The sequence below is a fragment of the Arachis hypogaea genome, chromosome 15 (assembly GCF_003086295.3).
Source record: "Arachis hypogaea cultivar Tifrunner chromosome 15, arahy.Tifrunner.gnm2.J5K5, whole genome shotgun sequence".
Taxonomy (NCBI): Eukaryota; Viridiplantae; Streptophyta; class Magnoliopsida; order Fabales; family Fabaceae; genus Arachis; species Arachis hypogaea.
The window spans coordinates 348,612-356,980 of NC_092050.1; positions in this window are offsets into that span (position 1 = coordinate 348,612).

Genomic DNA, 8,369 nt, shown 5'->3' on the forward strand with positions numbered 1-8,369 from the left:
GTCTAATTATGTTTTTATTATTATTTATAATTAATTTTTTATTTAATTTATCATTTTCAATAGAAACAATAATACATATTATAACAAATAGAATAATAAACAATGAACAAGAATTATAATAATAAATATTCACAATGTCAATCAAAAAAATATTTTATAATTTTATTAGTACTCTCAGTATTCTTTTATTTAGTATTATTTTGGATTGTAAAATTTTGATTCCATTATTATGTATGATTAGTTTTTTATTTACTTTATCATTTTTAATAAGATCAATCATTCATATTATAATAGAATTAAAATAACAAATTTAATAAAAAACCAAAATATAAAAAAATACTAAAAATTCAAAAAAATTTAAAATATTTGAAATAACTTGAAACAAATATAAAAATTCTTTTAAAAAAAACCAATAATGATCATCAAAGGTGAACTCACGTTGAAGTAAACGCAGAAGCAACAATTTTTTTTGCTTCCAGTAAACGCGCTTTTAAGCGGCAAAATCACTTTTGCGTTTAAAGGAAAAAGATTGCCAAACATCAAAAAACAGCGTTCAAGGAACTTCAACGCACTTTTATCCTTTGAAACGAGTTTGTCAAACACACCCCGTCGTTTGGTATCGGCGAGAGACCATAGTTGCTTGAGTTGTGAGTGAGACAACTTGGAGAGAGCAAAGAACTCCGTAGCGTCGTTTCCGGTGATACGACCATCTCCATCTGCGAAGAATCAAAACGAATCGTTTTACTATAGAAGCTGCAAATGAAGAACAGAAGAAGCACGAACATGCGATTTCAAGAGTGAAGGAAAGAAGGAACCTGAATCAGCCAAGTTGAACCATTCCTGGTACGTCTTCGTTTCCTCATTGTAACGCGCCATCTTCTTGTTCTCTCAATTCGCGAATCTGAAGTTTGCAGACAAAACTGAATACTTTTTTATTCTTCTTCTCGGTCTAAACTCTAAAGACATAGGGTGTGTTTGAAAACCACGTTCAAAGAGAAGAATACGTTTAGATATCTTGAAAGCTGTAATTTTTGTGCTTTGACAAATTTTTTATTCATGGAGGTAGAAGTGATTTTGCATTTAAAACCACGTTTTCAAGAAACAACAATTTTAAGCTTCTACGTTTCACCAACGCACTTTTAACTATCAATACTCAATCTTTATTTATCTTTTACCAATTTTATCCTTTATGCATACTATTGTATTATTTATATTATTTTTTTTATATGAACTATCTTTTTCTATTATTTACTATTTTTTTATTAATTATTTATTTGATATTATACACTTTTATAATTATAATTTTTTTGTATTATTTTTATTTTTTTAATATAATATATTGATCCTATTAAGAAAATAAATTAAACAAAAAATTAATTGTAAATAATAATAATAAAAAATTATAACATACTAAAAAAGAGTACTAAGAGTACTAAAAATATACTATATAAAAAATATCATAAAATTTTTTTGATTTATTTTAATTACTACCAAAATAAATATTTAATTTTTTTATTATTTTTAGTACTCTCTAAAATTTATATTTTGTTAGTTTTAATTAAAAGTATATTTTATCAATTTTTATATATTATTTTTATTTTAGTGTATAAATATTAATTTTATTATAGAATTAATTAATAAGATCTATTTAAATATCTAAATTAAAATAATGTACAAAAATTATTTAAGTTGATGTCTATTTTAGTAATTTTGTATCTAAAAAGTGATTTTGAATAGTGTAATCCAAACAACATTTATTTTACTATAATCCATTTTAATATAAATATTGCCAAACATAAATCACTTAACACAAAAAAAACCATAGGCTCAAGTATCACAAAAAAAACTCTATATATAGACTTTATTAAAAAAAATATGTAAATTAGTTATTATTAAGATATTGTTTTATTATTTACGTTGGTTATACTTGTATGTACATCATATATTTGTTTTGTTAAAATTATATGATTTTATCATATCATATCATATCATGATTAGAATCATTGTTCTTTATCATGAATAAAGTAACCAGGGCCAACTTCATATCATTATCATACCATATTATTATTATTAGAGTAAAGTATTGTTTTTGTCCCCAACGTTTAGGATAAGTCCTAAAATTGTTCCTAACGTTTCAATCGTCCTATTTATGTCTCTAACGTTTTAAAATTGAATCAATGTTGTCCTGCCGTTAGGGATCCGTTAATAAAATTAGCGGCGGGACAAAATTGAGACGATTTTAAAACTTTAGGGACTTAAATAGGACTAAAACGTTGAGAACAAAAACGATACATAGAAATAAATTTTAATTTTATTCTTCAATAATATCAAATTTTTACTGTGCATAGTATTCAATTATTTTTAATCATATTTACACTTAATCACTTTATTTTCATTCTAAATAATTTTTTTTAATTTTACACTTAAAGTAATATATTTTTTTATAAATAAATAAATTTTACACTTTCATTCTAAATGAATAATGTAATGTGATTAGAATGAAAGTGTAAAATTATAAAAAAATATAAATAATGTGATTAAGTAATGAAAGTAAAATTACATTATTTATTTCTCCATAGGAAACTATCAATTACCTAATATTATGATTTAATTAATAAGAATGATGACATTAATATTTTTCATAAGTCTTGTTATTATTTATAATTAGAAAATAGCCATAAATAAATTTATTTCCTTAATGAATGTTAATTTTGTTGTCAAATTCTATATTACCTTTAAAATTTTAATGTAATTGAGTCTAATTTCTACATTTTAAAATAAATTTACTCAAGAGAATTAATATATAAATCACATTATTATTAAAAATTATTTTTCTAACATAATTAGTGGTGCTTATTTGAACTATTAAATTTAGTTTCTAATGATATTAAAGTCAACCTATTTTATTATTTTGTGCCTTCAAAGAATTTATACGACTGATATAAAAATATAACAACAACAACAACAAAGCCTTGTCCCACTAAGTGGGGTCGGCTACATGAATCAAACGACGTCATTGTGCTCTGTCATGTATCATGTCTACAGAGAGACCGTTTACATGTAGATCTCGTTTGACCACCTCATGGATGGTCTTCTTAGGTCTTCCTCTGCCTTTCGCCCTTTGTCCATCTTCCATCTCATCCACCCTCCTGACTGGATGTTCTATCGGTCTTCTTCTCACATGTCCAAACCACCTGAGACGCGATTCAACCATCTTTTCCACAATGGGTGCTACTCCAACTCTCTCCCTTATATCTTCATTCCTTATTTTATCCAATCGCGTATGACCACTCATCCATCTCAACATTTTCATCTCTGCCACACTCAGCTTATGTTCGTGCTCCCCTTTAGCCGCCCAACACTCCGTACCATACAGCATAGCCGGTCTTATAGCGGTGCGATAGAATTTACCTTTAAGTTTTAAAGGCACTTTTTTGTCGCATATAAAACCAGATGCACTCCGCCATTTTGACCAACCTGCTTGGATCCTATGATTCACATCATGTTCAATCTCTCCATTATCCTGTATGATGCACCCAAGATACTTAAAACTTTTAACTTTTCGTAGGATGTTCTCTCCAATTTTCACCTCTATATTGGAGTTTTTCCTTCTCAGACTGAACTTACATTCCATATATTCCGTCTTGCTACGGCTTATGCGCAGACCATACACTTCTAGAGCTTCTCTCCATAACTCCAACTTCTTATTTAGGTCTTTCCTTGACTCTCCCATAAGGACGATATCATCGGCAAAAAGCATGCACCATGGCACAGGCTCTTGGATGTGCTCTGTGAGTACTTCCAAGACTAATGTGAAAAGGTATGGACTTAAGGATGATCCCTGGTGTAATCCTATACCAATAGGGAATTCCTCTGTCACACCACCTTGAGTCTTCACACTAGTTGTGACCCCATCATACATGTCTTTAATTGCCCGAATATATGCGATCCTTACTCTCCTCTTTTCTAAAACCTTCCATAAGACCTCCCTTGGTACCCTATCATACGCTTTTTCCAAATCAATAAACACCATGTGTAGATCCCTTTTATTACTGCGATACCTCTCCATCATCCTTCTTAATAGGTATATCGCTTCAGTGGTAGATCTGCCTGGCATAAATCCAAATTGGTTCTCTGTTACTTGTGTCTCTTTTCTCAACCTCCGTTCTATCACCTTTTCCCATAACTTCATAGTATGACTCATAAGCTTAATCCCTCTATAATTTCCGTAACTTTGTATATCCCTCTTATTCTTGTAGATAGGTACCAAGGTGCTCTTTCTCCACTCATCAGGCATCTTCTTTGACCTTAAAATCTCATTAAAAAGCTTGGTTAACCAGTTGATGCCTTTTCCTCCAAGACCCTTCCAAACCTCAATCGGGATATTATCAGGTCCTACTGCCCTGCCATTTTTCATCTGCTTTAGAGCCTCTTTTACCTCGAAGTCTCGAATCCTTCGATAGTAGTCAAAGTTTTGATCTTCTTCCCTTGTGCATAATCGACCAAGGCTCGGAAGAGTCTTCTGTCCCTCATTAAATAACTCTTAGAAGTAGCTCTTCCACCTTTCATTAATCTTCTCCTCTTGAGCCAACACCTCTCCATCCTTATCCTTTATGCACTTAACCTGATCCAAATCTCTCGTTCTTCTTTCCCGGCTCTTTGCAATTCTATATATACCTTTTTCTCCTTCTTTCGTGCCCAAAGACTGGTAGAGACCCTCATATGCTCTTGTTCTTGCTTCACTTACAGCCACTTTTGTCTCTTTTTTAGCCGCCTTATATTTTTCCCAGTTATCTGCATTGCGGCATAAAGACCACTCTTTAAAGCATTCCCTTTTTATCTTTATTTTTTCTTGTATACTCGCATTCCACCACTAGGACTCCTTGTCTCTTGGTCCTATTCCTTTAGATTCACCAAAACTTTCTTTTGCTGTTCTTCTAATAACTTCTGTCATCTCCCTCCACATCTCTTCCGCGCTTCCATTCCCATCCCACTTTGCCTCTTCTCCTACCCGTCTTAGGAAGCTTCTTTGTTCCTCACCTTTCATACGCCACCACCTCGTCCTTGGGTTCTTCGTATGATGTCTTTTCCTCAATTTTTGCTCAACGCGAAAATTCATGACGAGCACCCTATGTTGTGTTGTCAAACTCTCTCCCGGGATAATTTTACAGTTAATGCAAAATTTCCGGTCGACTTTCCTCAACAAGAAGAAGTCGATTTGAGAGCTTGTCATGCCACTCTTATAGGTTATAAGATGTTCGTCTCTCTTTTTAAAACATGTATTTGCGATGAGAAGATCAAAAGTTGAGGAAAAATCCAAAATAGTTTTACCCTCGGCATTGATCACCCCGAAACCATGGCCTCCGTGACTACTCCCATATCCAGTCACTTCTCTCCCAACATGGCCATTTAAATCTCCTCCTAAAAAAATCTTATCTCCCAAAGGTATGCCTTGAACCAAACTCTCTAGATCCTCCCAAAACCTTATCTTGTGTTGTTCGTCTGAACCAACTTGCGGTGCATAGGCGCTAATCACATGGAAAGCACCTCCCTCCACCACAAGTTTGATAGAGATGATCCGATCTCCCACCCTCTTGACATCAACTACGTCCTTCTTCCACTGCTTATCCACAATTATTCCAACTCCATTCCTATTCTTCACCTTTTCTGTATACCAAAGTTTGAAACCAGAAGAATCCAACTCCCTAACCTTTGCACCAACCCATTTCGTTTCTTGTAGGCACATAATGTTAATCTTCCTCCTTGTCATGGTGTCCACCACCTCCATGGACTTTCCTGTTAGAGTGCCTATGTTCCATGTCCCAAATCTCAACCTTTTGTCGCTTCGACCTTTACCTTTTCCTTTGTGAACTAGCTTATTTACCCTCGTCCGTTCACGAAAACGCGAGAACCCTTGCTCATTTAACACTACATCCGGGCACCGATGCAGCGGCTCTTGCTTTGACACCGTACTCGAGCCATACGGCGCGTTGCTTCCGGGCAACGACCTAGCTTTAGCGCAATAATGTCTTTGATTCATGTCATGGGGGGTTCGGCTATATTTTTACGTTGGTTGCCGAAGACCTAACACAACCCTCCTCCTTTATCCGGGCTTGGGACCGGCTATGTACCGCAAGTGTAACATAGGCGGAGTTATATAACAATTGAAAAAAATTAATTACAATGGGTATATTCATTTTAATAAATATTCTTCAATCTAATATTATAAAAAAATACATTGGCTACTTTGAATTGCTACAGATCAACTTCCATCCACAGTAGTAGAATGCCTAAATTGAGACATATTCATCAAACAAATAATCAATAAAATACTCATCTGTACTTTCTCATTTTGGGTACATTTATACATAAAAGAAGTTATACATATAGAAAAAAAAAGAAGAAAAGAAGAGTTGAAATAGCAAGAATGATAAAAATCACGATTCTTATAATTTTGTGTAGTCATCTATATATAGTAAATCAGACAACTATGATTATCTAACAAAATTAATTTGTATTTATTGCACTCAACTTGAATAAGTAAGAAATTTTAATTTAGTCTTTAATTTACATAATTTAAATTTAGCTCAATATATTTGATTTGATTTGATTTAATTATTAGTTAAAAATATCTCAATTGCCTATTTTATTCATAAATTTATTATTTTAATGACTAATATATTAATCAAATTAATTAATTAATACACACAATAAATTTGGTTTAATAAATTAAAAAATACTAACAAAACATTAAAGTAAATAAATTAAATTGATCTAAATTATAATAAATTATATGATATTTAAATATCTAATCAAATCAATTAGTTGATATAGTTAGTTTATCGTAATAACTTGTATTTAATAAGTTAAAAGAAATAAATTGAAAAATACTCTTAAAAGTATGCCACGTTAGCTCTGTCATTAACGGTAGATAAATAGAATCGATAGATAGAAGAATATACCAAATTTTTGTTGATGCTATAAATATTAAATAAAATGAAACGGAATAAATATTGACCAAGGAAGAGAGCCAATTATAAACCTTCAAGGCTACAACATGTACCTAGTAGTGAAAATCATGAAAATAAACCCAACAAGCAGATACAGAATGTTGCAGGTGCCCAATAAAAAGCCCAACGTGTAAGCCCAGTAATCAACAGTGCCACCACAACGTTGAAGGCACCAGTAAAAAAAATAAAAACCCTAACCCCAATTCAATAGAAATGGTTTTAGAACAACCTTTAACCTTTTTTTTTTAAATAAAAACTTCATTTCTTTATCTCCTAATCCTGCTCTTATCGTTATAGCAAATCCTTTTAACCTTTTTTCTTATTTTAGTACTTGTTATATATAAGAGTTTAATTTTAATATAATAATTTAAAATTTTTTATATCATTGAATAATCACATCTATTTTTTAAATAATTATTTATGTAATTAATATAAAAAATAATTATTTTTATATTATATAATTAAATATATTTATAAAATTATTTTATACGATCAGTATATCAAAAATAAATTTTATTATTAAAAGTAAAAATTTAAAAAATCCACAAAACGTGTCGTAATCCTTCCGTACAAGGAGGAGTCATGGAGTTTGGAGAGTGAAAGTTTGCATTGAATTGTATGGACTATGGATGCCGTGTTTTCTTTGTCTCCTTTTTCTTCTGATCAAAACCTTGTGCAGTTCCCATTATAATTCTAGGCCCATTCTTCAATAGGGTATAGCAAAGAAAAAATTATTTAATTTAAAGGTTTTAGATTTTATTTATGTTTTAGCTAAGTGCATTTGTTAAGAATACAAGAATATAATTTTTTATTTATAAATAATTAATGTTCTTGTATTTTTAACAAGCATTTTGTTAACAAAATCTTTTATTTAGTATACGATTTATTTATAAATTTGCTAATAAAAAGTCAATACTCTCTTACTATTTTTATAGGTGAAAAATAGTTAATACTTGGTGTTAATATTTTTGTTAATTGTTAAAATTTATTTTAAAAAGTGTACCCGGTGAATGTAGAATACTAAGGAGTAAATGTTTATGTGAACCTGATATTGGTTATCTCATTAAGATTAGATTATATTAATTATTTGTAAATTTTACCATTATAATATATACTAAGCCATTTAACTATTAAAAATCACAGCAAAAAAAAAAAACTATTAAAAAGTAAATTAAAAAAAAAAGACGAGTGACTTAAGCGGCTCTTTTTTTGTATACGAGAAGCATGTGTGTTATGCGTTGTTGTGGAAAATATGGGTGCCAGATAAAAATGTAGGACAATTTTTTCTAAAGTTAAGAGATAAAATGATCTGACTCAGACTCGATCTGAAATATACGATTATACCGAGTAAAAATCGAG